Source organism: Tamandua tetradactyla, chromosome 12 (genome assembly GCF_023851605.1).
Source record: "Tamandua tetradactyla isolate mTamTet1 chromosome 12, mTamTet1.pri, whole genome shotgun sequence".
Lineage (NCBI taxonomy): Eukaryota > Metazoa > Chordata > Mammalia > Pilosa > Myrmecophagidae > Tamandua > Tamandua tetradactyla.
This window is the reverse complement of record NC_135338.1, coordinates 54,326,882-54,353,948: the sequence shown is the minus strand read 5'-3', so window position 1 is coordinate 54,353,948 and position 27,067 is coordinate 54,326,882. Positions and strand designations below refer to the sequence as shown.

Below are 27,067 nucleotides of genomic sequence, written 5' to 3'. Positions count from 1 at the left end.
CCTGCTCAAAATTTTCCAAAAAATTTGAGGAAAAAGGAACACTACCTAAATCATTTTATGAAGCTGTTCTAGTCTTCCAAAGCTGCCAGAATGCAACACACCAGATGGATCGGCTTTAATAAAAACAGTATTTATTTAGTTAAAAATTTATAGTTCTTCAGAGGAAAGGCAGCTAACTTTCATCTGAGGTTCTCTGTTACATGAAGGTCATATGGCAACGTCTGCTGGCTTTCTCTCCTGGCTTCTGGATTCCAACAGCCTTCCCTGGGGTGATTCCTTCTGTATCTCCAAACATCTGGCTGAGCTGTGAGTGCTGAGATGAGATATGCTAGGCTGCTTGGGCTGTGCTGCACTGAGCTCTCTTCTGACCTCTCTCTTTTAAGCCTCTAGCTAATTAAATTAAACATTACTCATTGCAGAAGTCACTCCCCTTAACTAACTGCAGATATAATCAGCCATAGATGAGTTTCACATGCTAATGAATCGAGTCCACAGCAACAGAACTAGACACCATCACCTGCCCAAGTTGACACCTGAACCTAACTACCACAGATGCTAACATCACTTTAATACCAAAACTGGGTAAAGATGCTATAAGAAAGCAAAACCACAGGCCAATCCCTATAATGAACATAGATGCAAAAATTCTCAACAAAATACTAGCAAATAGAATCCAATGACACATTACAAGAATTATACACCATGAACAAGTGAGGTTTATACCAGGAATGAAAGGATGGTTCAACACAAGAAAATCAATTAATGTAATATAGCACATTAACAAATAGTAAGGGGAAGAAATTAAATGATCATCTCAATTCGATTAATCTTGAAAAAAGCATTCTACAAAATTCAACATCCTTTTCTGATAAAAACACTTCAAAAGATAGGAATCAATGGTAACTTCCTCAATATGACAAAGGGCATATATGAAAAATCCATAGCCAGCATCATACTCAATTGTGAAACACTCAAAGCTTTTCCCCTAAGATCAGGAATGAGAAAAGATGCCCTCTGTCATGACTATTATTCAACATTGTACCAGAAATTCTACCTAAAGCAATCAAACAGGAAAAAGAAATAAAAATAATCTAAATTGGAAAGGAAGAAGTAAAACTTTGATTAGTTTTCTGGTGACATGATACAATACTTGGAAAATTCTGAGAAATCTACAACAAAGTTACTTGAGCTAATAAACAAATTCAGCAAGTTGGCAGGATATAAGATTAATGTGCAAAAATCAGCAATGTTTCTGTGCCCAAGTAATAACCTAACTGAAGATTCAATTAAGGAAAAAATTCTATTCAAAATAACAACTAAAATAAATAAAAGAATAATAATTTCTAGGAATGAACTTAACTAGGGATGTAAAGGACCTGTACACAGAAAACTACATAACATTGCTGAAATAAATTGATGATCTAAAATAGGAAAGACATCTCCTGCTCATGGTTAGGAAGGCTATATGTAGATAAGATGCCAATTCTACCCAAATTGATCTACAGATTCAATACAGTACCAATCAAAATTCCAACAACCTACTTTGAAGGCTTGGAAAAGCTAGTTACTAATTTCATCTGGAAGGAAAAGAGACCCCAAATAGCTAAAAGCATCCTAAAAAGGAAGAACAAAGTGGGAGGACTTACACCTTCTGATTTTAAATCTTATTATAAAACCACACTGGTCAAAACAGCATGCTACTGGCACAAAGACAGAATAATTGACCAATGGAATTGAATCAAGAGCACAGAAATAGACAACCAACTCTGGTCAATTTATCTTCAACAAGGCCCCAAATCCACTGAACTGGGAGAAAATAGTCTTTTCAATAAATGGGCATAGAAGAACAGGATATCAATAGCCAAAAGAATGACAGAGGGCCTTTACCTTATATCCTATACAAAAATTAACTCAAATTGGATCAAACACCTAAATATAAGAACCAGTACCATAAAACTCCTAGAAGAAAATATAGGGAAACATCTTCAAGACCTAGCAATAGGAGGTAGCTTTTTAAACTTTACACCAAAGGCCCAAGCAATAAGAGAAAAAAATAGATATATGGAAACTCCTCAAAATCAAATGCTTTTGTGCTTTTGATTTTGACAAAATCAAAAGACTTTGTCAAAAAGGTGAAGAGGCAGCCAAATCAATGGGAGAAAATATTTGGAAATCACACATCTGATAAAGCTTTGATAGCCTGTATACATAAAGAAATCATACAACTCAACAACGAAAGGCAAACAACTCAATTATAAAGTAGGCTAAAGATATGAATAGGCATTTTCAGATGGTTAAAAAGCACATGAAGAGATACTTTTTTCATTAGCTATAAGGGAAATACAGATCGAGACTACAATGAGAGACCACCTCACACCTACAAGAATGGCTGCTATTAAACAAACAAGAAACTACAAATGTTGGATAGGATGTGGAGAAACTGGGACACTTATGCACTGCTGGTGGGAATGTATAATGGTACAGCCACTATGGAAGACAGTCTGGCGGTTCCTCAGAAAACTAAATATCAAGTTCCCCTACCACCCAGCAAAACCATTACTTGGTATACACCCAGAAGAACTGAAAGCAGTGACACAAACAGAGATTTGCACACCAATGTTCATAGCAACACTATTCACAATCACCAAAAGATGAAAACAATCCAAGTGCCCACCAACAGAAGAGTGGATTAACAAAATGTGGTATTTACATATGATGGAATATTGTGCAGCAGTAAGATGAAATGACATCCTGAAGCACATGACAAGATGGCTGAACCTTGAAGACATAATGCTGAGTGAAATATGCCAGATAAAAAGGAATAGATACTGTATGATTCCATTTTTATGACCATGGTAAAGGTAAAGTCAGAGGCTTATAATACAGCATAAGGAACCAAGAGATACATGGAGCTAGAGATGGATGAACGGTTAGCTGATTGAACTTAACTGTAAGGGAATAGATAGAAGTGAAGGCAGTGCACTAGTGGGTCTATAAGTAATATTACTATATTGAAGGTGAACATGATTGAAAGGGGATGTGTAGACCCATGTGTCTCACCAATTAACACTACAAGTATAAATAAGTTTTGGCATGAACTACTTCAAAGGTATGAATCTTATGCAGAGTGTATAATTAGGGGGGTATAGGGGGAAAATTGTTACTGCATGCCATGGGCTATGTTTAACAGTACCACAGCAGCATCATGGATAAAAAATGGGGGAAGGGACAAGATTTAAGGGAAGGTTTGGATTTTCTATTTGGTGAGGATATGTTTATTGGTTATTGTTCTCTTGGGAACAATGAAATTAAAGTTCAGAGTGTTGATAGACTGTTGACTTTGGACATTATAGGTGATACCCAACAGATGGAAGTGGCTGAAAGATGCACTCACTGAGATAGAGCGGCAAACAATGGTGTATACATATGATTGAATACTGTGCTGCTACAAAAGGATAAGCCAGAAACAAAAGAACAAATATTGTATGGTGTCATTTAGAAAACACTTGTAAGAAAATTGGAGCCTAGATTGTAAACTCTCATAGCAGTCACTTTAATCTGGAGTTGTAATTGCTATTTCTGGATTTTGAGAGGTCATTTTATATATATATATAATGTGGCGTTTAGAAGTAAGAAAGAAGCCGATCAGGTCGGGATGAAGGTAAATCAGAATACAGGAGTAATGAAGACATTGTCTATATTTTAGAACTTTACCTACTCTGTGAGACTAAAGGAAGAAAATTTTATTTTGTCCAGAATCTAAATTTTCTATAGCACATAATCTAACTCAACCCATCCAGATAGATCATTTAAACACTCCAAACACAGGGAGCCCAGAATAAGAATGAGGGCCTGAAATCCTGTATAGCTCAATGTAATGCTTGGATACACCCCCACAGTATATTAAGCAGATAATCAAGAGGTATTAGCAAAGTACCTTCAGGGGTGGGAGAAAAAATATGGAAGTATTAAACTTTACCACCTGGGAAACCTCTGATACTGTGTCAAACATTAGGGACCCCCAAATCAATAGGCCAAGCCCTTAATCTTGAGGCTTGCTCTTGTAAAGTTTATGTATATAGTGGAGAAGCTTAGCCTACCTATAGGTATGCCTAAGAGTTACTTCCAGAGGACCTCTTTTGTCGCTCAGATGTGGGCTCTCTCTCTCCAAGCCCAATTCTGCAAGTGAAATCATTTTCCTCCTCTGGACATGATATCCAGAGGTAAAAGTCTCCCTGGTGGCATGGGAGAATACTCCCAGGGATGAGCTTGGCCCTGGCACTGTGGGATCGACAATGCCATCCTGACCAGAAGGGGGAAAAGATGTGTAACAAATAAGGTATCAGTGGCTGAGAGAGTTCAAATAGAGTCAAGAAGCTACTCTGTAGGTCGTTCTTATGCATGCTTCAATTAGACATTGCCACCTATCATAACTTGCCAGACCCCAACCAAAACCATTCCTGCCAATCCTAAACAATACTAGGGCACTAAGTAAGATTCTACAAAGATTCTATGCATTAGGATAACTTTCCAGAAACCTACAACCTTCAGATGGGTCCCTGAACCAGATAAGTCCTAAAATACACAGAGGCCAGCCTTTCCAGAATATTAACTAGTTCCATCACCCTATCCTATATTATTGACAGCCCCTTCCAACATGAAAAAGGCAGAATGGCCATAGCCCAAATACCCCTACAAGAGATCAAAGGTGATGGTGAAGTTATACAAAGAATGCAAGGTTTAACAAATGAGTATGACTGCTGAATCATTATACTGATATCTCTTTTAATCTCCAGTGTCTTGGGGCAGCCAGTAGCAAAATCCTAAAAATGTAGAATTACAACCCACACCAAAATCTGACATCTGTTCTACAACTCTTTATTGTGCTGTGCTTTGAAATTTATTGCTTTTATTTGGAATATATGTTATTTTTCCCAAAAAGAGAAGAAAGAGTACAATAAAGAAGATAGAATTTAACAAATGAATATGACTGCTAAATCAATATACTGTATTTCTTTTGGTCCCAGCATTTTGGAGCAGCTGGAAGAAAAAATTAAAAATTGTGGAACTGTAACACATACCAAACTTTAAAATCTATTGTATAGCTATTTTTTTAATGTACATGGAAATTTATTGCTCTTTTGCATATGTTATTTTTCACAATAAAAAAATGTTGAAAAAAATTATAAAAAACACCTAAGGCATTATATAAGATTCTAAAAAGGTTCCATGTACTAGGTGTAATTTCCAGAAACCTACAGCCTCCAGATGGGTCCCTAGACCAAATAAGTCCTGAAATGCAGAGGGGCCAGACTCTCCAGAACCTCAGCTAGTTCCAACACTCTATCCCATATTATTGACAGCCCCTTCCAATAAATTAGAATGGGCATAGCCCAAACACCCCTAAAGAGTGAGAGAAAGATCAAAGGTGATAGTAGAATTATACAGAGCAGGTAGGGTTTAAGAAATGAGTATGTTTGCTGAATCATTATACTGATCTTTCTTTTAATCTCCAGTCTTGGAGCAGCTAGTAGTAAAAACTTAAAAATGTGGAATTGTAACCCATACCAAACTCTGACATCTGTTCTAAACTAATTTTGTGGTGTGCATTGAACTTTATTGCTTTTTTGTATATATGTTATTTTTTCACACACAAAAAATCAATTGTGATGATAAATGCACAGCTATATGATGATATTGTGAACCATTGATTGTACACTTTGGATGATTACACAGTATGTGAATATATAATATATCAATGAAAAATGCTATTGAAAATAATAATAATAATAGAAAATACTGTATATATAGTAGTTTAAGCAACGATAAGTAGTAAAAGGACTAAAAGGGAAAAGAGATAGGAAATGTTGAAGGGGCTAAAATTTTGGATGGAGTAAATCTTTAGGTAGGGTGGTTACATATATACTATGTTTGTATCCATCAATGATATATATTGTTTCACACGTTTTTATAATTTATATAAGTAATGACACACTGTACATATCTTTCTGACATTTTCCATTTTTACTCAACATTGAATTTTTACTTAATCATTTTGATTAAGACAACAGTCACTAATAATGTTCTAATAGCCCACTACAATTACATTGTAATGTAATTACACAATCACTAATTCATTCAGCTTTACTACTGTATAGTATTCACTCTATAGATATCCTACAACTTATTTACTCACGCTCCTGTTGATGAATATTTAAGTTATTTCCAATTATTTGCTATTACAAAAAGAAACTGCAGGGTACACCGGTGATTTGGTGGTAGAATGTTCACCTTTCATGTTGGAGACCTGGGTTTGATTCTTGGACCATGCACCCCCCCCAAAAAAATAGCAATATAAAAAATAGCAATAGAACAAACATTCTTACTCATGGGTCCTTACATACATGTGCAAGACTTTCTCTAGGATATGCTCAACTTCAATATTTAATAACTATGGTCAAGTTCCTCACCAAAATGATTGCACCAATTTATATACTCCCTCTAGGTTCCACTTCCAGTGTGATAAAATACCCTCCCAAAGATAACAACTATAAACTCTAAATAAAAATTTTAAAATAAAGGGAAAAAACAACTAAAGGAATTGGAGGCCAAGCAAAAACAGTTTGGGGGAAGGATCAACACTTAGAAGAAAGGGATGCATGGTATGAGCTCCCCATTCCCTATGGCTTTTAGCCTGAGTGCTGGATATGGTTGGTGTCACAAGGATAGCTTTCCCAACAATTTGTAATTCCAGGTTAACATTGTCATAAATCAATTTTCTATATAAGCATGAGACTGCTTGTCACTCTCTATTCTGATCCATGATTCTATCCATATACTCCTGTCTGAACCACACTATCTTAATAACTATTGGTTTATAAGTCTTTATAAGACAAGTTCCCCCATCTTTTTATTCTTCAAAATTGCCTTGGTTATACTTAATCTTTTGGCCTACCATATTAATTTTAGAATCAACTTATCAAATTACCTGTAAACTTTGTTGATATTTTAGCAGGAACTGCATTGGACTTCTAAAATAATTTAGAGGTAATTTATATCTCGAGTGTTCCCATCCATGAGCATGACTTAGCTTTCCATGTATCTAGCTTCTCAACAATATGTTGTGCTTTCTCCATAGGAATCCTGAACATCTTTGTCATTTATTTCTAAGAACCTTACAATTTTTATTGCTATTTTGAATGGGATCTACTACATTTTTAAATTAGTTATTGCTTATATTGAACTTGTGTCCAGCAACCTCGTTAAACTCTCTTATTAATTCTAATACTTTGCAGATTCTCTAGAATTTTCTATGCACAGAAATTCAGCATCTACAAATAATGAACATTTTGATCCATTCTTTCCAATTTTTATTGTTTAATCTTATTACACTAGAGAGGATCTCCAGAACAATGTTGAAGAAAAACAGTGACAGTGTAACTTTACTTTATTCTAAATTTTATTCATAATGTATCTACAATTTTGCTGCTAAATTTATTATGTTTCCTGCAGGACTTTTTTTATTAATACACTTGATTAAGTTGAGAAAGTTTCTTCGTATTATATTTAGCTAAGAGGCTTTTTTTATTAGAGAAGTTGTGAGTTTACAAAACAAAGGTGCATAAAATACAGGATTCCCATACAGCATCTCACCATCAACATCTTGTATTGGTGTGGAATATCTGTTACAATTGATGACATTTTTATAATTGTACTATTAATTAAAGTCCATGGTTTAACTTAGGGTTCCCAGTTTGTGTAGTTTAGTTCCATGGAATTTTTAAAATTTTACTGTCACCATATTTACAGCCTAACATTCCCCCTTTTAATCATATCCAGATATATAGTTCAATGCTGTTAATCACATTCACAATGTTGTGTTACCATCACCATCTCCATTACCTAAACATTTCTAGCATTCCAAAGAGGAACCCTATACTATTTAAGCCTTAACCTCCCATTCCCCCTTCAACCCTACTGCCTGGTAAACTATACTCTAGATTCTGATTCTATGAGTTTGCTTATTCTAATTGTTTCAAATCAGTGTGATCATACAATATTTGTCCTTTTGTGTCTGGCTTATTTCACTCAGTCTGGTATCTTCAAGGTTCATCCATGTTGTCACATGTACCAGGACTTCATTCCTTTTTATGAGTTGAAAACTATCCATTGTGTATATATCAATTTTTTTATCCATTCACTGGTTAATGGACACTTGGGTGGCTTTCATCTTTTGGCAATTGTGAATAATACCACAGTGAACATACAAGCCGTTGTCAGTTATATAGTATCTACACCTTTACTCTTTTAAGTTTGTCTTTGATGAAGAGAAAATCATAATTTTCTCAAATTTGTCAGCCTTTTTCCTGTATGGCTACTGTATTGTATTTCTGTTTTTGAAAATGTATGCATAAATCATTGTAATATTCTTCTATTTTATTTTACAAGGATTTGTTTTTTCTATGAGCCACTGAAATGGATTTTTGGCTATGATATGATGCAGCTGTCAAGTATCTCATTCTTAAATACGATTATCTCCTGTTCCACACAATTTATTTAAAAGTCTATACTTAATTCACTATTATATAGAAGTACTTCATCAAATCAAGTGTCCAGATACACCTGGTTCAATTTCAGGGCTCTTCATTTTGTTGTCTAAACTGTTGTCTATTTTTGTGCTCATACCACAGTTCTAATTACTGTAGCTTTCAAAAACAAAAGATCTGGATATCTGGAGTGTTTCCATCTTGCTTCTTTTCTTCAAGAGTGCTTTAGCTATTCTTCATCTTTGCAGTTCCATAGAATCAGTTTGTCAAGTATTCATACACACACACACAACCTTCTGTGATTTTGTTTCCAATTGTTTTGAAGCTGTAGATAATCCAAGGAGACAATTTGAAAAGGATTTGGCATTTTACATTTGAGTTTTTCAATCCATGAACATTGAATATCTCTCCCTTTATTTAGGTCCCCTTTAATTTATTTCAAAATGTAAAACTTTCTGTGCAGAGGCTGTGTATACTTTTCATAGATGTATCCCAATGTATTCAAAATTATTGATATTATTGTATACAGTTGCTTTTTAAATTTCCTTTTGCAACTCTTTGTGGCTGATATATAGAATTACAATTTATTTTCATTTAATGAACTTCTATCACACAACATTGCTAAATTCATTTGTTAATGCTAATAATTTATCTGTATAGCCTTTGGATTTTTCCATATACACAATCATGGTATATGTAGCTATTGACCGTTTATTTCTCCATTTTTGATTAGTATTTCTTATATTTTGCTTATCTTCTTTCACTTGCTAGGATTTCCAGTACAATACTGAAGAAAGACAGAGTATGTATCCTTGTCTTTTTCCCAATTTCAAAAGAGAAAGCCTTCAAATTTTACCATTCAATATGATGCTTCCTATAGGTTTATGTAGAAATCTTCTATCAGGCTAAGAAGCTCTCACATTCATAATTTGTTAAGAGTTTTTATCATGAATAGATGTTAAGTTTTATCAAATAGTTTACTACACAAGACGATCATATGATTATTTTCTCCTTTAATCTTTTTTTAATTTTTATCCTTTAAATAGTACCACATTACATTGATTGATTTTTCCCAATGTTAAATTAATGTATCATTTCAGGAATAAACTCAACTTGGCCCTCAAATATCATTCTCCTTAATGTTACTAAATGAAGTTTGCTAAGTTTTGTTTAGAACATTTGCATCTTTATAGGTGAATGAAAACGATCTATAGTTTTCTTCTCATGATATCTTTAATCAGTTTTGACTTCAAGGCAATTCTAGATGATAAAACAATTTTGGAAGTGCTCTTCTTTTCTTTTTCTCTGAGAGAATTTGTGTAAAATTGGTGTTATTTCTTTCTTAAGTCTTTTATAGAATTTACCAAAGAAGCCACCTGAGCTTTAAGCCATCTTTGTGGGAAGGTTTTTGTTACAGCTCCAATTTCCTTGAATAGAATTTTTCAGAAATAAAAACCTAGAATTGTGGAATTGTAACCCATACAAAACTCTGAAATCTGTTCTACAACTAATTGTTGTGATGTACTTTGAAATGTGTTGCTTTTATGTATATATGTTATTTAAAGAGAAGGAGGAGTGTAACAGAGAAGACTGGATTTAACAATTGAGTATGACTGCTGAATCACTATATTGCTATTTCTGTTGGTCTCCAGTGTCTTGGAGCAGCTAGAAGAAAAAATGAAAAATCGTCTAAACTGTAACCCATGCCAAACTTGAGAATCTGTTCTATAACTACTTGTTAAAGAAATGAACTTGGAAATTTGTTGGTTTTTTGCATACAAGTTGTATTTCACAATTTAAAAACAAGTTAAAAAAAAATAGTGATAGCATTTTTCAGGTTTTTCATTTCTTCTAATGTAAAATTTTAAGTTGTATCTTCTCATATTTGTCCATTTGATACAAAGCTTTCAAATGTATTGGCATAAAGATGTTTATAATACTTTAATTATTTTTATTTGTATAGGGTCTGTGGTTTTCATTCTTTGCATTAGTTATTTGTAACTTCTCCTCGCTTCCTTTCTCCCTTTCTATCTGTCTCTATCAAATTCATAATAAGTTTATCAGTTTTATTACCTTTTCAAAGAACAAACTGCTGAAACTCTATGTTTGGTTTCTATTTCATCTATTTCTGCTTTATCTTTATTCCCTTCCTTCTACTTTCTTTGTATTGATTTTGCATTTCTTATTTTAACTTTGGTACATGGAGCTTAGTTCATTAATTTTCAGCCTTTATTATAATAGCCTAAAAATGTTAAGCTATTAACTTCCCCCATATCTTTAACTGCATTCCAAAAGCACTGACATATATTTTCCTTTCATTCCGTTTTAAATATTTAAAATGTTTTCTAATTTCTGTTGTATCTTTTCCGTTCCAGGATTATTTAAATGCATGTTTCTTAATTTCTGAATATATGAAAGGTATCTAGGTATTTTAAAATTTATCTCTAACAGGGTGGTGTGACGGTGGCTCAGTGGCAGAATATTCGCATGCCAAGCTGGAGACCCGGGTTCAATTCCCGGCGCCTGGCCATGAAAAAAAAGAAAGAAAGAAAATATTTATCTCTAACAGAGAGTAAATACTCTTTGAAATTTGTAAGGCTTTCTTTATGTGCAGTATGTCAATGTTGATCAATTTCTTGCGTGTACTTGCAAAGAATGTGTATTCAGCAGGTTTTGAGTGTTATGTTCCATGTAGCTCTATCAAGTCAAGTATATTTGATCTTCTCTTTAAATCATTTCCAATTTGAATTAATTTTTGTCTGCTTGTCCAATCAATTACTAAGAAAGATGTATTAAAATGCAGTAGTAGGGCAGTGGGATGGTGACTCAGTGGCAGAATTCTCGTCTGCCATGCTGGAGACCAGGGTTTGGTTCCCACCGCCTGCCGATGTTAAAAAATAAAAAGCAGTAGTATTAACAAATGATGATGCTGTGAGCCAGTGATATACTTCAGATGGTTTGTATGGTGTGCGAATATATCTCAATAAAATTGCACTTAAAAAAAAGAAAAAATGCAGTAGTATTATTGTGGACTTCTTTCCCACTGAATTTTTGTAAATTCGTGCTTTATATATTTTGAAGCCATGATATTATATACATACAAATTTTAAACTGTTATATTTCCTAGTGAGTTATATATTTTATCATTATGAATAGTCCTCTTTACCACTAGTAATGTGTATCCCCTTAACATCTACTTTGACTGATATGAATAAAGCTATACCAGTTTTTTTTTCATCAGTGTTTGCATGGCCTTTTTTCTATAATTTTACTTTACTTTAGAACTTGCTCATAAACACTACAGAAGTTGGGATTCTTATCAAGTTTGAAAATCTTTCCATTTTAATTGGAGAAGTTAATCTATTTACATTTAGGGTAATTACTGTTACATTTAGGTTTAAATATATTATCTTCCTATTGTGTTTTCATTATTTCTTTCTATGTTCCTTTTTCTCACTCCTTTCTTCTCTTCTTCTGTATTGAGTATTGTGGCAGTCATTACTGCTGTTCCTAAATATTCCAGTTCTATCCTTCATTATTTCAGCCCACTAGTCAGGATTGCAATTCCTGGGGCATTTTTGTGATTAGATGGGTCATGCGACAAATGCTGGCCAATGAATTGTGAGTAGAAGTCATTTATACATCCCTTCTGGTGTAGTTTTTAGTTGCTGCTATGAGACCTTCCAAAGTTATGTCTTCCCTCTGTCACTATCACCATGAATATTTCAGATAATGGTGGTTCCATCAGCCCAGAACCCAAATGAAAACCCCTGATGGGCATTTAACGTAATCGAAAAATAAATCTTTTGCTTCTCCTTAGCCCCTGAGATTTTGGATAGTTTATTATTGCAGCATAAAATTGCTCAACCTGACTGATAAGTATTTTTATTATTTCATTTTTTCATTGTTAGTTTAAAATGTATACACTATTTACTATTCTATTAATGGTAAGTCTAAATACTACCACATACATTCTTTTTTTTTTTTTACTAATTAAAGAAAAAAAAGAAATTAACACAACATTTAGAAATCATTCCATTCGACATATGCAATCAGTAATTTTTAACATCATCACATAGATGCATGATCATCATTTCTTAGTACATTTGCATCGATTTAGGAAAAGAACTAGCAAAACAACAGAAAAAGATATAGAATGTTAATATAGAGAAAAAATAAAAATAATAATAATAGTAAAAAAAAAGAAAAAGAAAAGGAAAAAGAAAAAAAGACAAACAAACACACAAACAGACAAACAAAAAAAAAACCTATAGCTCAGATGCAGCTTCATTCAGTGTTTTAACATGCTTACTTTACAATTAGGTATTACTGTGCTGTCCATTTTTGAGTTTTTGTATCTAGTCCTGTTGCACAGTCTGTATCCCTTCAGCTCCAATTCCCCATTATCTTACCTTGTTTCTAACTCCTGATGATCTCTGTTACCAATGACATATTCCAAGTTTATTCTCTAACGTCGGTTCACATCAGTGGGACCATACAGTATTTGTCCTTTAGTTTTTGGCGAGTCTCACTCAGCATAATGTTCTCTAAGTCCATCCATGTTATTACATGCTTCATAAGTTTATTCTGTCTTAAAGCTGCAAAATATTCCATCGTATGTATATACCACAGTTTGTTTAGTCACTCGTCTGTTGATGGACATTTTGGCTGTTTCCATCTCTTTGCAATTGTAGATAATGCTGCTATAAACACTGGTGTGCAAATGTCCATTTGTGTCTTTGCCCTTAAGTCCTTTGAGTAGATACCTAGCAATGGTATTGCTGGGTTGTATGGCAATTGTATTCAGCTTTTTGAGGAACCGCCAAACTGCCTTCCACAGTGGTTGCACCATTTGACATTCCCACCAACAGTGGATAAGTGTGCCTCTTTCTCCTCATCCTCTCCAGCACTTGTCATTTTCTGTTTTGTTGATAATGGCCATTCTGGTGGGAGTGAGATGATATCTCATTGTGGTTTTTTTTTTTTTTTTTTTTTTTTTTTTTTTTTTTTTTTAAAGGAAAGACAGAGAGAAGGAAGGAAGGAAGGAAGAAAGGGAAACATCTTTAAACATTTTCTTGTTTTATTGTATTCTGTTTCTCCGTTTTTGTTACATGGGCTGGGGCCGGGAATCGAACCGAGGTCCTCCGGCATAGCAGGCAAGCACTTTGCCCGCTGAGCCACCGCGGCCCGCCCTCATTGTGGTTTTGATTTGCATTTCTCTAATGGCCAGGGACATTGAGCATCTCTTCATGTGCCTTTGGCCATTTGTATTTGCTCTTCTGATAGGTGTCTGTTCAAGTCTTTTTCCCATTTTGTAATTGGATTGGCTGTCTTTTTGTTGTTGAGTGGGACAATCTCTTTATAAATTCTGGATACTAGACCTTTATCTGATATGTCATTTCCAAATATTGTCTCCCATTGTATAGGCTGTCTTTCTACTTTCTTGATGAAGTTCTTTGATGCACAAAAGTGTTTAATTTTGAGGAGCTCCCATTTATTTCTTTCCTTCTTCAGTGCTCTTGCTTTAGGTGTAAGGTCCATAAAACCGCCTCCAATTGTAAGTTTCATAAGATATCTCCCTACATTTTCCTCTAACTGTTTTATGGTCTTAGACCTAATGTTTAGATCTTTGATCCATTTTGAGTTAACTTTTGTATAGGGTGTGAGATATGGGTTTTCTTTCATTCTTTTGCATATGGATATCCAGTTCTCTAGGCAGCATTTATTGAAGAGACTGTTCTGTCCCAGGTGAGTTGGCTTGACTGCCTTATCAAAGATCAAGTGTCCATAGATGAGAGGGTCTATATCTGAGCACTCTATTCGATTCCATTGGTCGATATATCTATCTTTATGCCAATACCATGCTGTTTTGGCCACTGTGGCTTCATAATATGCCCTAAAGTCCGTCAGTGTGAGACCTCCAGCTTCGTTTTTTTTCCTCAAGATACTTTTAGCAACTCGGGGCACCCTGCCCTTCCAGATAAATTTGCTTATTGGTTTCTCTATTTCTGAAAAATAAGTTGTTGGGATTTTGATTGGTATTGCATTGAATCTGTAAATCAATTTAGGTAGGATTGACATCTTAACTATATTTAGTCTTCCAATTCATGAACACGGTATGCCCTTCCATCTATTTAGGTCTTCTGTGATTTCTTTTAACAGTTTTTTGTAGTTTTCTTTGTATAGGTTTTTTGGCTCTTTAGTTAAATTTATTCCTAGGTATTTTATTCTTTTAGTTGCAATTGTAAATGGGATTCATTTCTTGATTTCCCCCTCAGCTTGTTCATTACTAGTGTATAGAAATGCTACAGATTTTTGAATGTTGATCTTGTAACCTGCTACTTTGCTGTACTCATTTATTAGCTCTAGTAGTTTTGTTGTGGATTTTTCCGGGTTTTCGACGTATAGTATCATATCGTCTGCAAACAGTGATAGTTTTACTTCTTCCTTTCCAATTTTGATGCCTTGTATTTCTTTTTCTTGTCTATTTGCTCTGGCTAGAACCTCCAACGCAATGTTGAATAATAGTGGTGATAATGGACATCCTTGTCTTGTTCCTGATCTTAGGGGGAAAGTTTTCCATTTTTCCCCATTGAGGATGATATTAGCTGTGGGTTTTTCATATATTCCCTCTATCATTTTAAGGAAGTTCCCTGTATTTCTATCTTTTGAAGTGTTTTCAACAGGAAAGGATGTTGAATCTTGTCAAATGCCTTCTATGCATCAATTGAGATGATCATGTGATTTTCTGCTTTGATTTGTTGATATGGCGTATTACATTAATTGATTTTCTTATGTTGAACCATCCTTGCATAGCTGGGATGAATCCTACTTGGTCATGATGTATAATTCTTTTAATGTGTTGCTGGATACGATTTGCTAGAATTTTATTGAGGATTTTTGCAACTATATTCATTAGAGAGATTGGTCTGTAGTTTTCTTTTTTTGTAATATCTTTGCCTGGTTTTGGTATGAGGGTGATGTTGGCTTCATAGAATGAATTAGGTAGTTTTCCCTCCGCTTCGATTTGTTTTGAAGAGTTTGAGGAGAGTTGGTACTAATTCTTTCTGGAATGTTTGATAGAATTCACATGTGAAGCCGTCTGGTCCTGGACTTTTCTTTTTAGGAAGCTTTTGAATGACTGATTCAATTTCTTTACTTGTGATTGGTTTGTTGAGGTCATCTATTTCTTCTTGAGTCAAAGTTGGTTGTTCATGTCTTTCCGGGAACCCGTCCATTTCATCTAAATTGTTGTATTTATTAGCGTAAAGTTGTTCATAGTATCCTGTTATTACCTCCTTTATTTCTGTGAGGTCAGTAGTTATGTCTCCTCTTCCATTTCTGATCTTATTTATTTGCATCCTCTCTCTTCTTCTTTTTGTCAATCTTGCTAAGGGCCCATCAATCTTATTGATTTTCTCATAGAACCAACTTCTGGTCTTATTGATTTTCTCTATTGTTTTCATGTTTTCAATTTCATTTATTTCTGCTCTAATCTTTGTTGTTTCTTCCCTTTTGCTTGCTTTGGGATTAGTTTGCTGTTCTTTCTCCAGTTCTTTCAAGTGGACAGTTAATTCCTGCATTTTTGCCTTTTCTTCTTTTCTGATATAGGCATTTAGGGCAATAAATTTCCCTCTTAGCACTGCCTTTGCTGCATCCCATAAGTTTTGACATGTTGTGTTTTCATTTCCATTCGCTTCGAGGTATTTACTAATTTCTCTAGCAATTTCTTCTTTGACCCACTCGTTGTTTAGGAGTGTGTTGTTGAGCCTCCACGGATTTGTGAATTTTCTGGCACTCCGCCTATTATTGATTTCCAACTTCATTCCTTTATGATCCGAGAAAGTGTTGTGTATGATTTCAATCTTTTTAAATTTGTTAAGACTTGCTTTGTGACCCAGCATATGGTCTATCTTTGAGAATGATCCATGAGCACTTGAGAAAAAGGTGTATCCTGCTTTTGTGGGATGTAATGTCCTATAAATGTCTGTTAAGTCTAGCTCATTTATAGTAATATTCAGATTCTCTATTTCTTTATTGATCCTCTGTCTAGATGTTCTGTCCATTGATGAGAGTGGTGAATTGAAGTCTCCAACTATTATGGTATATGTGTCTATTTCCCTTTTCAGTGTTTGCAGTGTATTCCTCACGTATTTAGGGGCATTCCGGTTCGGTGCATAAATATTTATGATTGTTATGTCTTCTTGTTTAATTGTTCCTTTTATTAGTAGATAGTGTCCTTCTTTGTCTCTTTTAACTGTTTTACATTTGAAGTCTAATTTGTTGGATATTAGTATAGCTACTCCTGCTCTTTTCTGGTTGTTATTTGCATGAAATATCTTTTCCCAACCTTTCACTTTCAACCTATTTTATCTTTGTGTCTAAGATGTGTTTCCTGTAGACAGCATATAGGAGGATCCTGTTTTTTAATCCATTCTGCCAGTCTATGTCTTTTGATTGGGGAATTCAGTCCATTGACATTTAGTGTTATTACTGTTTGGATAATATTTTCCTCTACCATTTTGCCTTTTGTATTATGTACATCATATCTGATTTTCCTTCTTTCTACACTCTTCTCCATACCTCTCTCTTCTGTCTTTTCGTATCTGACTCTAGTGCCCCCTTTAGTATTTCTTGCAGAGCTGGTCTCTTGGTCACAAATTCTCTCAGTGACTTTTTGTCTGAGAATGTTTTAATTTCTCCCTCATTTTTGAAGGACAATTTTGCTGGATATAGAAGTCTTGGTTGGCAGTTTTTCTCTTTTAGTAATTTAAATATATCATCCCACTGTCTTCTAGCTTCCATGGTTTCTGCTGAGAAATCTACACATAGTCTTATTGGGTTTCCCTTGTATGTGATGGATTGTTTTTCTCTTGCTGCTTTCAAGATCCTCTCTTTCTCTTTGACCTCTGACATTCTAACTAGTAAGTGTCTTGGAGAACGCCTATTTGGGTCTATTCTCTTTGGGGTGTGCTGCACTTCTTGGATCTGTATTTTTAGGTCTTTCATAAGAGTTGGGAAATTTTCAGTGATAATTTCTTCCTTTAGTTTTTCTCCTCCTTTTCCCTTCTCTTCTCCTTCTGGGACACCCACAACACGTATATTTGTGCGGTTCATATTGTCCTTCAGTTCCCTTATCCCCTGTTCAAATTTTTCCATTCTTTTCCGGATAGTTTCTGTTTCTTTTTGGAATTCAGATATTCCATCCTCCAAATCACTAATTCTATCTTCTGTCTCTTTAAATCTATCATTGTAGGTATCCATTGTTTTTTCCATCTTTTCTACTTTGTCCTTCACTTCCATAAGTTCTGTGATTTGTTTTTTCAGTTTTTCTATTTCTTCTTTTTGTTCAGCCCATGTCTTCTTCATGTCCTCCCTCAATTTATTGATTTCGTTTTTGAAGAGGTTTTCCATTTCTGTTCGTATATTCAGCATTAGTTGTCTCAGCTACTGTATCTCATTTGAACTTTTGGTTTGTTCCTTTGACTGGGCCATATTTTCAATTTTCTGAGTGTGATCCGTTATCTTCTGCTGGTGCCTGGGCATTTAATCAGATTTCCCCGGGGGTTGGACCCAACAGGTTGAAAGATTTTTCTGTGAAATCTCTGGGTTCTGTTTTTCTTATCCTGCCCAGTAGGTGGCGCTCGTGGCACTCGTTTGTCTGCGGGTCCCACCAGTAAAAGGTGATGTGGGTTCTTTAACTTTGGAAAACTCTCGCCATGGGGGAGGTTCGCCAGCCGAAGCGGCTTGGAGAAGTCCCAATCCGAATCTCCCAGCCGGCCCGGGGATCCGAATGCGGGGAGGGTCGCCGGCCGCCGCAGCCCGGGAGAGTGCCCGTCCAAATCTCCCAGCCGGCCCGGGGCGCCAAGCGTGGCGGGAGGGCGCCAGCCACCGCGGTCCAGGGGAGTGCACCGTTCCCAGCCGGACCAGGAAGCCACGTGTTTGGAAAGGATCCCGGTCACCATTCTCCGCGGCCTGGGGATCTCCGATCCAATTCTCCCAGCTGGTCCGGGGGACCGCGTGTGGGGGGGGGCGCCAGCCGCCGCGGCTTGAGGGGATTGCCTGTCCAATTCTCCCAGCTGGCCCGGAAGGAGGGAGGGAGGGACTCCGGCCGCCTGCCGCCCCAGCCCGGGGAAGCCCACGCCCCTCGGCGATCTCACCGGAGCGGGTTCTCCCAGCCAGTCAGCCATTCCAGAATGGGGTACGCTGTCTTCTTGATCTCTGTCGTGGCTCCAGGAGCTGTTCCGTATCGTTTCTATTCCCCTAGTAGCTGTTCTGGAGGAGGAACTAAGACCCACGCGTCTTACTAAGCCACCATCTTCTCCGGATGTCACCACATGCATTCTTGATTTATCAAGCTCTAAAGTTAATTGATACTTTAAACCTGTTCCTGGGCAATACAAATATTTTGAAATACATTAATTGCATTTACTTCTCTCCTGATTTATGTTATTGTTGTTATCAATCTTAATTCTAAATATTTTTTAAACTCCACATTACATTATTATTATTCTTTCAACCATTCAGTTTCCTTTAGGTTTATCCATTCCTTGACCATTTTTATACTTTTAAAACCCTTCCTGAATCTGTGAACCAATGGGTATAATCATTTTCCTTCTGCATCAAGAATACCCTTTATATTTCATTAGTGTGGTACTTATAATAAATTATCTCAGTTTTTGTTTTTCTGTACACTTTCATAATTCAAGATTAATTTTATTAAAAATAGAACTTCAAATAAGCAGTTGTTTTATTCCGGGTATTTAAATACATCATTTAATTGTTTTTTATTTCTTTTTTTAATTTAAATATTTCTGTGGAGAAGTCAGGTATTAGTCTGATTGCAATTCCACTGAAAATAATCTTTTTCCCTTTGGCTCTTTTAACAATTTCTTATTATTTTCATTGTCTGAAATTTTACTACAATAGTGTAAAGACTTCTTTTAATTTATCCTCCTTGAGTTTCTTTGAATTCAATTGATGTAATTCAAACGTTTAGAAAATTCCCTGCCATTTTTCATATATTGCTTATTCCTTGTTTCCCTTCTCCTCATTTTCTAGGATTTCAATAACAAATGTTAGACTTTCTCATGCTCTATGTCCATTATGATCCCTTCTGTATTTTACATCCATTTATCTACATGTGTTTTGTTCTATACAGTTTCTTCTGGCCTATTGTTCTATTTGCTTAATTGTACCTTCAACTGTGTCCAATTTTCTCTTAAACTCATCTGGAGTTCTTCATATAGATTACTGTATTTATGTTTTACAATTTCTAATTGGTTCTTTTTCACCTCTGCTATGTAATATAATTGAATTCCCAGTTCTTAACTGAATTTTCTCATTTCTTTTTTACCTCCTTGAACATATAAAGCACAGTTATCTTAACCTGTGACTGTTAATTCCACATTCTAGAGTTTCTGAGTCTATTTCTGTGGTCTCTTCTTTATGTTAGTTCACATTCCATTTCTCTATTATATCTATAGTTATGTATCATGTATTAGTGTTCGAAAATTGTTTGTTGAAATAATCTGAGGATTAGAACAACATTATGGGATATAGGAAAATATACCACTAAGAAAATGAAAATGCAAGCCATGGGCAGGGGAAGATATTCACCATATATCAATCTAACAAAGGATTTGTATATATAAATATAAATATGAATATGAATATATTAAATGCCTTAAATTCAATAATTAAGACAAACAACTCAATTTAAAATGGCAAAAGATTTGAACAAACACTAACCAAAGGAGATATACATATGGTCAATGAGCACATGCAAATATTCTCAAAATCATTAGTCAACTGGGAACTGCAAATTTAAACCATGAAATACAACTACCCACACAACAGAATGATTAAAATTAAAGTGACAATATCAAGCATTAGAAAGGGTATGGAACAATTGCAATGCTCACCTATTGTTAATGGAAATGCAAAGTGGCACAGATAAATTTGGATGGTGCTATTTTAAATGTTATTTTTAAATTTCAGCTTCCATTGGTTGTCGCTAGTATATGGAAATACAATAAATTTGTATATGTTGACTTTACAGTCTATGACCTTGCTAGATTCAATTATTAGTTTTAGTACATTTTGTAAAGAATACTCAATAAAAATAATTAAGGAGGACATCTTTGCCTTATCTCTGGTCTTAGCATTCAGCCTTTCACCATGAAATCTGATATCAGCTTAGGGTTTTTGCAGATGCCTATATCAGATTGAGGGCATTCCCTTCTATTCATAGTTTGCTGAGAGTTTTTTCCATTTTTTCCTACATCTGTTAAGATAAGTATATGGTGTTTCTCTTTTATTGTTAATACAGTGAATTACAATACCTTATTTTCAAATGATAAACTTTACATTCCTAGGATAAAGTCCACTTTATGTGGTATTGTCCTTTTAAAATTTTTCTGAATATTATTTACTAATATTTTGTGTTAAAGATTTTATTTCTCCCTCTGGAAAATGATACTTTTTCTGTGCGAAAGAGAAATGTTTCTTTCTCTCCTATTTTAACTTAAGGGAGCACAGATGGAGCTGGAAGAGAAGGAAAGTATAGAGGCTAATACTCTGAAACTGACTGGTTGGGTATCTGTGGCCCAGAGAGGAACCCAAAACAGAGCACTGTAATTCATTACCACCCCAACTAAAAGTAATAATAATGACGGCATTTACATTCACACAAGGGCTCCTTCCAAGAAGTTTATTATCTACCTACATCCCCTCAATTCTCATTACATCAAACTAAAGAATGGGGGCAACAAGGAGGCCACAGTCAGTTCCATATCATGAGAACTGGTTGTCAGAATCCACTTTCAGTGAGTCAGTCCATGGAAGTTGGGTTCAGTGCATAGAGGCAGGGCCACTGGCTGGCTTAGCAACTTGTCCATTATGCTAATGATAGCATCTTGCTTCTCCATGTCCTCATAAGGAGTCCAGGACAAGTCATGCTATAGCTTGCAGGCACAAAGGAAGTCATGTAGACAGCTGGTTCCCCATTCCTTTGGAGAAATAATGGAAAATATTGCTGACCACTTTCCCATGTATAAAGGTAATGAATGTTGGCAAGTTTTTTCACAATATTACAAGCTATATGGTGTAACTCGGCATCTCTATGATCATCTTCAATACATTCCCAGCTTGTTCTTGCAAATGCTGGATTTGCTCAGCTATGACTGTCAGCTTGTTGGTGGCATTTGCTCAGATGAATTCACTAGCCTTCTGCACCTGTTGTGGGAGTGCCACAAAGTCTAAGGGATCCCCAGACTAATAGGTGTTCTAGGCGTCCACCAGGGCTAGGGTACCAGGGATCCAAGTGAGCTCCACCAGGAGTCTGAGACCAACTGAATCTCTTGATTTTCAGTGACTCCTTCCGACTGCACCACAGTTCGCCATAATAGTGCTTTAATCTCCCTATTACTCTTGCCTTTGTTAAAGATTTTTGAGCCCACGATCATAAGAAGTACTGATCTGTAGTTTTCTTTTGTTGCAATGCCTTTGTCTGGTTTGGGTAACAATGTAATGCTTGCCTCATAAAATAATCTGGAAAGTATGTTTCTCCTCCTACACTGTCTAAAAGAATCTGAGTACGAATGATGTTATTTTTTCCTTAAATGTTTGACAGAATTCACCAGTAAAGCCATCTAGGCCTAGAATTTTCTTTGTGAGGATTTAATTACAAATTCAATTTCATTAATTTATTTAAAGCTACTCAAGATTACCACTATTTCTTTTTGAGATCACTGAGGTAAACTTTTTTCAAAGAATTTGCTTGTTTCATCAATATTTTCTAAACTATTGACACAAAATTGTCAAAATTATTAACTTATCCTTTTGCTGTCTAAGGATGATTAGGAATATCCAGTCTTTTATTCCTGATATAAGTAATTTGTCCCTTCTTTCTCTTTTTCTTTATCAATCTATCTAGAGGTCTTATCGATTATATCTATCTTTGCAATGAATCAGCTTTTGGCTTTGGCTTCATTGATACTCTCTATTGTTTATTTTATATTTCATGTATTTCCACTCTTGCATACAGTATATTCTTCCTTCTATTTATTTTGGGCTTAATTTGTTCTTCTTTCTCTACCTTTTTAAAGTAGAACCTTAGACCATTGTCATTAAACCTTTCTTATTTTCAAACATAAGCATCTAAAGTTCTAAATTACCCTCAAAGCTATACTTTACCTGAATCACACAGATTTTGATATGCTGTGTTTTCATTTTCATTCAGTTCTAAAATTTTTCTAACTTTCTTTTTGATTATTTTTCTTTGACTCATGGGTTATTTTTAAAGTATGTTTCTTAAAGTCTAAATACCCAAGGATTTCCCAATATCTTTCTGCTTTTAATTCCACTGTGGTCAGAGAACATACTCCTTATTTTCACAGTAATTTTACATTTAATAGACTTGTTTTATGGTCCAGAACATGACCTAAGATAAATGTTCATGCATACTTGAAAAGAACATAAATTCCAGAGTTGTTTGGTGTCACCTGGCCCAATGTAAATTAATCAAGTTGTTTAAGAGTGTTGTTCAAAAATTTTAGCCCTACTGATTTCCTGTCCATGTGGTTTATCAATCATTGACAAAAGAGTATTGAAATGTCCAACTATAATTGTAGATTTATTTCCCTTTTCAGCATTGTCAAATTTTGCTTCATGTATTTTGAAGCTCTATTATTGATTTCATACTGTTCAAGAATTGTTATTATTCTTAAAGAATAGTTCCTTTATCAATATGAAATGTTTTGTTTATCCCTGGTTATATTTCTTGTTCTGAAATATTATGTCTGATATTAATAGTGCTCCTCCAGCTTTCTTATAATTCGCACTTGCTTGCCATATCTTTTTCCATCCTTTTACTTTTTAAAAAAGCTTTTACATTGTATAACGTAACATATATATAAAGCAAAGAAAGAAACAGCAATAGTTCTCAAAGGGTTCTTCAACAAGTTATTACAGGACAGATCCCAGAGTTTGTCATGGGCTACCACACCATCATCTCAGATTTTTCCCTCTAGCTCCTCCAAAATATCCAACCTTTTACTTTTAATCTATTTTATATTTTATATTTAAAGTGTGTTTCTCATGGAAAACATATATTTGTCTTTTATATTCAGTCTGAAAATTTCCATCTTTTAATTGGAGTTTTTTAATTTTTTTACATACATTCTGATGCATGCTATTAACACAGATGAACTCTGAAGGCATCATGTTGAATGAAATAAGCCAGACAGAAAAGGGCAGATATTGTATGATCTCACTTATATGATATACCTAGAATATACAAATTCAAAGAGACAAAAAGTAGTTTATAGATTACTAGGGGAAGTGAAAGTGGGAATAGAGAATGGGAATTTTCCAGTGGAAATGAGACTTGTGCTCATTTTTTTTTTTTACAATTTTTTACAATTTTGTACTTATCATTATAGTTGGGTTGAAAATTAACCACCTATCTGTTTCCTTTGTTCCACGTGATCATTTTTACCTTTTCCTCTTTTCATGCCTTCAATTGCATTTTGTATTTGTTTTCTTTTGCCATTTATCGGCTTATTAGCTGTATCTTTTTGTTGCTGCTGCTGCTGTTGTTTTTAGTAGTTGCTCTGCGGTTTTCAAAACACATCTTAATATTCAGCCTACCTTCAAATAATGTTATACTACATCACATATATAACGTAAGAACCTTACAACAATGTACTTCAAATTCTCCTTCCTATCTTTTCATTTCACTTGGCTAGTGAGATCTTAAACAATTCACAGCCCTGTGTGAGCAATAAGAATTGCTTGGCTTATAACTCTCAAGTAATCAATTTATCCCCCATAAGTTTTTCTTTACCTAACCCCATTGAGATTCAGTCTAACATGCGCAAATTGGTATACATCCAAAGACTTAGCATGAACCATGTACAGATCTCTGGAGCTCTTTCTCTGCAAGTCTCCCTTATCTCTGATAATCTTTCCCCCAAATTCTGGCTGCCTCAGCCTTCCAGAACTCCAATCTTTGAATCCTCAATTCAGCAATCCGGGCTCTGTTTGGGGTCCCCTTCCCTACCACTGTCTGGAAACTTCCTCCAGGAAGAAAACAAGGGCAATTATTTGTTCCCTTTCCCTCAGGGATCACAGTTCAGCACTGAATGTTGAACAATGTCTAAAAACAGTTCCCTTGCATATTTATTCCAATTTTCTAGGTGTTTACAGTGACATGGAAAATCCTGACCCGGCTACTCTCTCCTGATCAGAAGTAGTAGCTAATTTTTTATTTTACTTCTGCCATCTCACATTTAAGCAACTTGTTTTGGCATGCCAAGTATCTGTTCCCAATTTTGTTTGTAAAACAGTAAAACACACTGTTTTACTTTAGGGACCTATCTTACCCACCTCCATTTCATGTAGACTCAATGGGATTGTTCATCAAGATGCCCACCCGCCCATGACCAAGAGATGGTAGTCAATCCTTTTGATTGACATGCAGATTCTTCCTTCCTTCTCTTCCTCTTTTCTTCTTTCCTTCCTTTCTCCCTCCCTCACTCCTTCCCTCTCTCTTTCTCTTTCCCTCCCCCTCCCTCTCTTTCCCTCCCTCTCCATGTTTCTCTCTTTCTGATCAATACAGTCAAAGTTGAAATAAGCATCTTTCTATGTGGTTTTAAATACTGATGCTTTGAATGTTTTTAGACTCTGTCCTGAGAACACGAATCATAAGCTCATTGATAAAAAGGTAAAAATAGAACTGATCCATTTGAATTCATTCCTAAAGAGATTAATAATTGATTAATAATTGATCAACTATTCCCTAAATCTGAGATGTAAAGACATATTACCTCCAGTTGTTCTACTGCAAGATTGTAAGTCAAAGAGGAAGACAAGTTCCCTCATAAAAAAAGAAATTTAAGATGTTTTTAATATTCTTCAAAAGAAGTGACCCCATCCAGGTACTAGGAATGCAATACTGAGAAAAGCAGGAAAACTGTTTCCCTTGGAAAGTCATCTCGAACTAAAAGTATTCACCCATCAAAAGTTTAAGGCAACTTTTAAAGCAATGTCATTCATTATTGATGAAGATGCTGAGTAATGTGCACACTCAGGCATTGCTGACTGGAATATGAATTGCTGCAATTTTGGGGGGAAATTAATCACGCAACATCAATTAAAATTTAAAATACATATATTTTTTACCAGAAACTCTGTTTAGGGAAATTTAGCCTTTATAACTAAAAGCATCAGTATTTAAAACCACATAGAAAGATGCTTATTTCAACTTTGACTGTATTGATCAGAAAGAGAGAAACATGGAGAGGGAGGGAAAGAGAGGGAGGGGGAGGGAAAGAGAAAGAGAGAGGGAAGGAGTGAGGGAGGGAGAAAGGAAGGAAAGAAGAAAAGAGGAAGAGAAGGAAGGAAGAATCTGCATGTCAATCAAAAGGAGAATGATTGAATATATTGGCAGTATATTCCTGTTATGAAATATTAGCTTTTAAAATGAATCATATCCAGACACAATTATCTGGGGAAGTAGTTAGTTATATATGGAAGTATAGAAAAAAAGAATATACCAGAAGCATCATCAGCAGTATCCTGGTCCAGAGATTCAAACTGCCTGGGATTGGTGGCCCCTTTTATAGAAGTGCTTATACCAAATCATCTTCTCTTGATGACAGCAAACATTCTAATTATGTGATTAAGTCTCATTTTTATGATTTGATGATCACTTAAAAATTTATTTTTACAGCACCTATAGAGTATGATGGTCAAGGGATACCAATACTCAGTTTCCATGACAGCTATATTTATCAATGTGAGTTAATAAATTTGTTTTCTGGTTTTTAAACCAGATATTAAAAATCACTTTAAATAAATTCACAATTTCCTCCCTACCACCCATCCCCTAATCATCATACTCATAGCCCACAAGGATTGGCCCTGCTTTCTCTTTCTCAATATAAGCTTCCTAAAGGACAAATTTTTCTCATGTGTGGCAAAAGAACTATGAATTGGGAAATGGATAAAGGGAAACCCATAAAAAAAGATACAGGGAACTGATCTTCTTTAATTAAAAGAGAAATAGGCAATTTGGGGTTGGGAGACGAGCTCTGAGTTCTGCTGTTTCCATCATGACTTAAAAATCAGTTATATTAGACAATATTTTTCCTACCCTACTTTCCTACTTACCCGGTCATATTTTTCTTGACATCCATAACCCCCAGTTCTCTCCAATTTCTCATAAAGCAAGGGAGTAGAAACTACATTTCAGATGCAAAGAAGGTCATGAGAATGCTAGGCATTGAAGGATCCCACAGTCTTTCTCACAAAACAATACGGCCATGAGAAGGATCCAAAAACATCCCAGCATATGGGAATTAATTCATTTAAGACATCTGTGCAGTAAAGGATTAACCTTGCCCAAAGAAAGGTTTGTCCTTTATGCAGCTTCAGGGAGGTAATCGCTAAGCTCTTGGAATGTCCTGCCAGGTCAGAGTATCTTCATCCACCTAGAGGCATTAAGCCATGCCAGATAG

At 35.2% G+C, this 27,067-nt stretch overlaps 1 long non-coding RNA gene and 1 pseudogene across 1 annotated transcript in view; both read right to left on the bottom strand.

Moving 5' to 3' along the window:
* LOC143652141 (uncharacterized) overlaps nt 1–27,067 on the bottom strand; it is a 157,561-nt gene that overhangs the window by 51,951 nt on the left and 78,543 nt on the right. The window lies entirely within an intron of this gene.
* LOC143651512 (uncharacterized protein C1orf50 pseudogene) lies at nt 20,502–22,551 on the bottom strand (annotated as a pseudogene).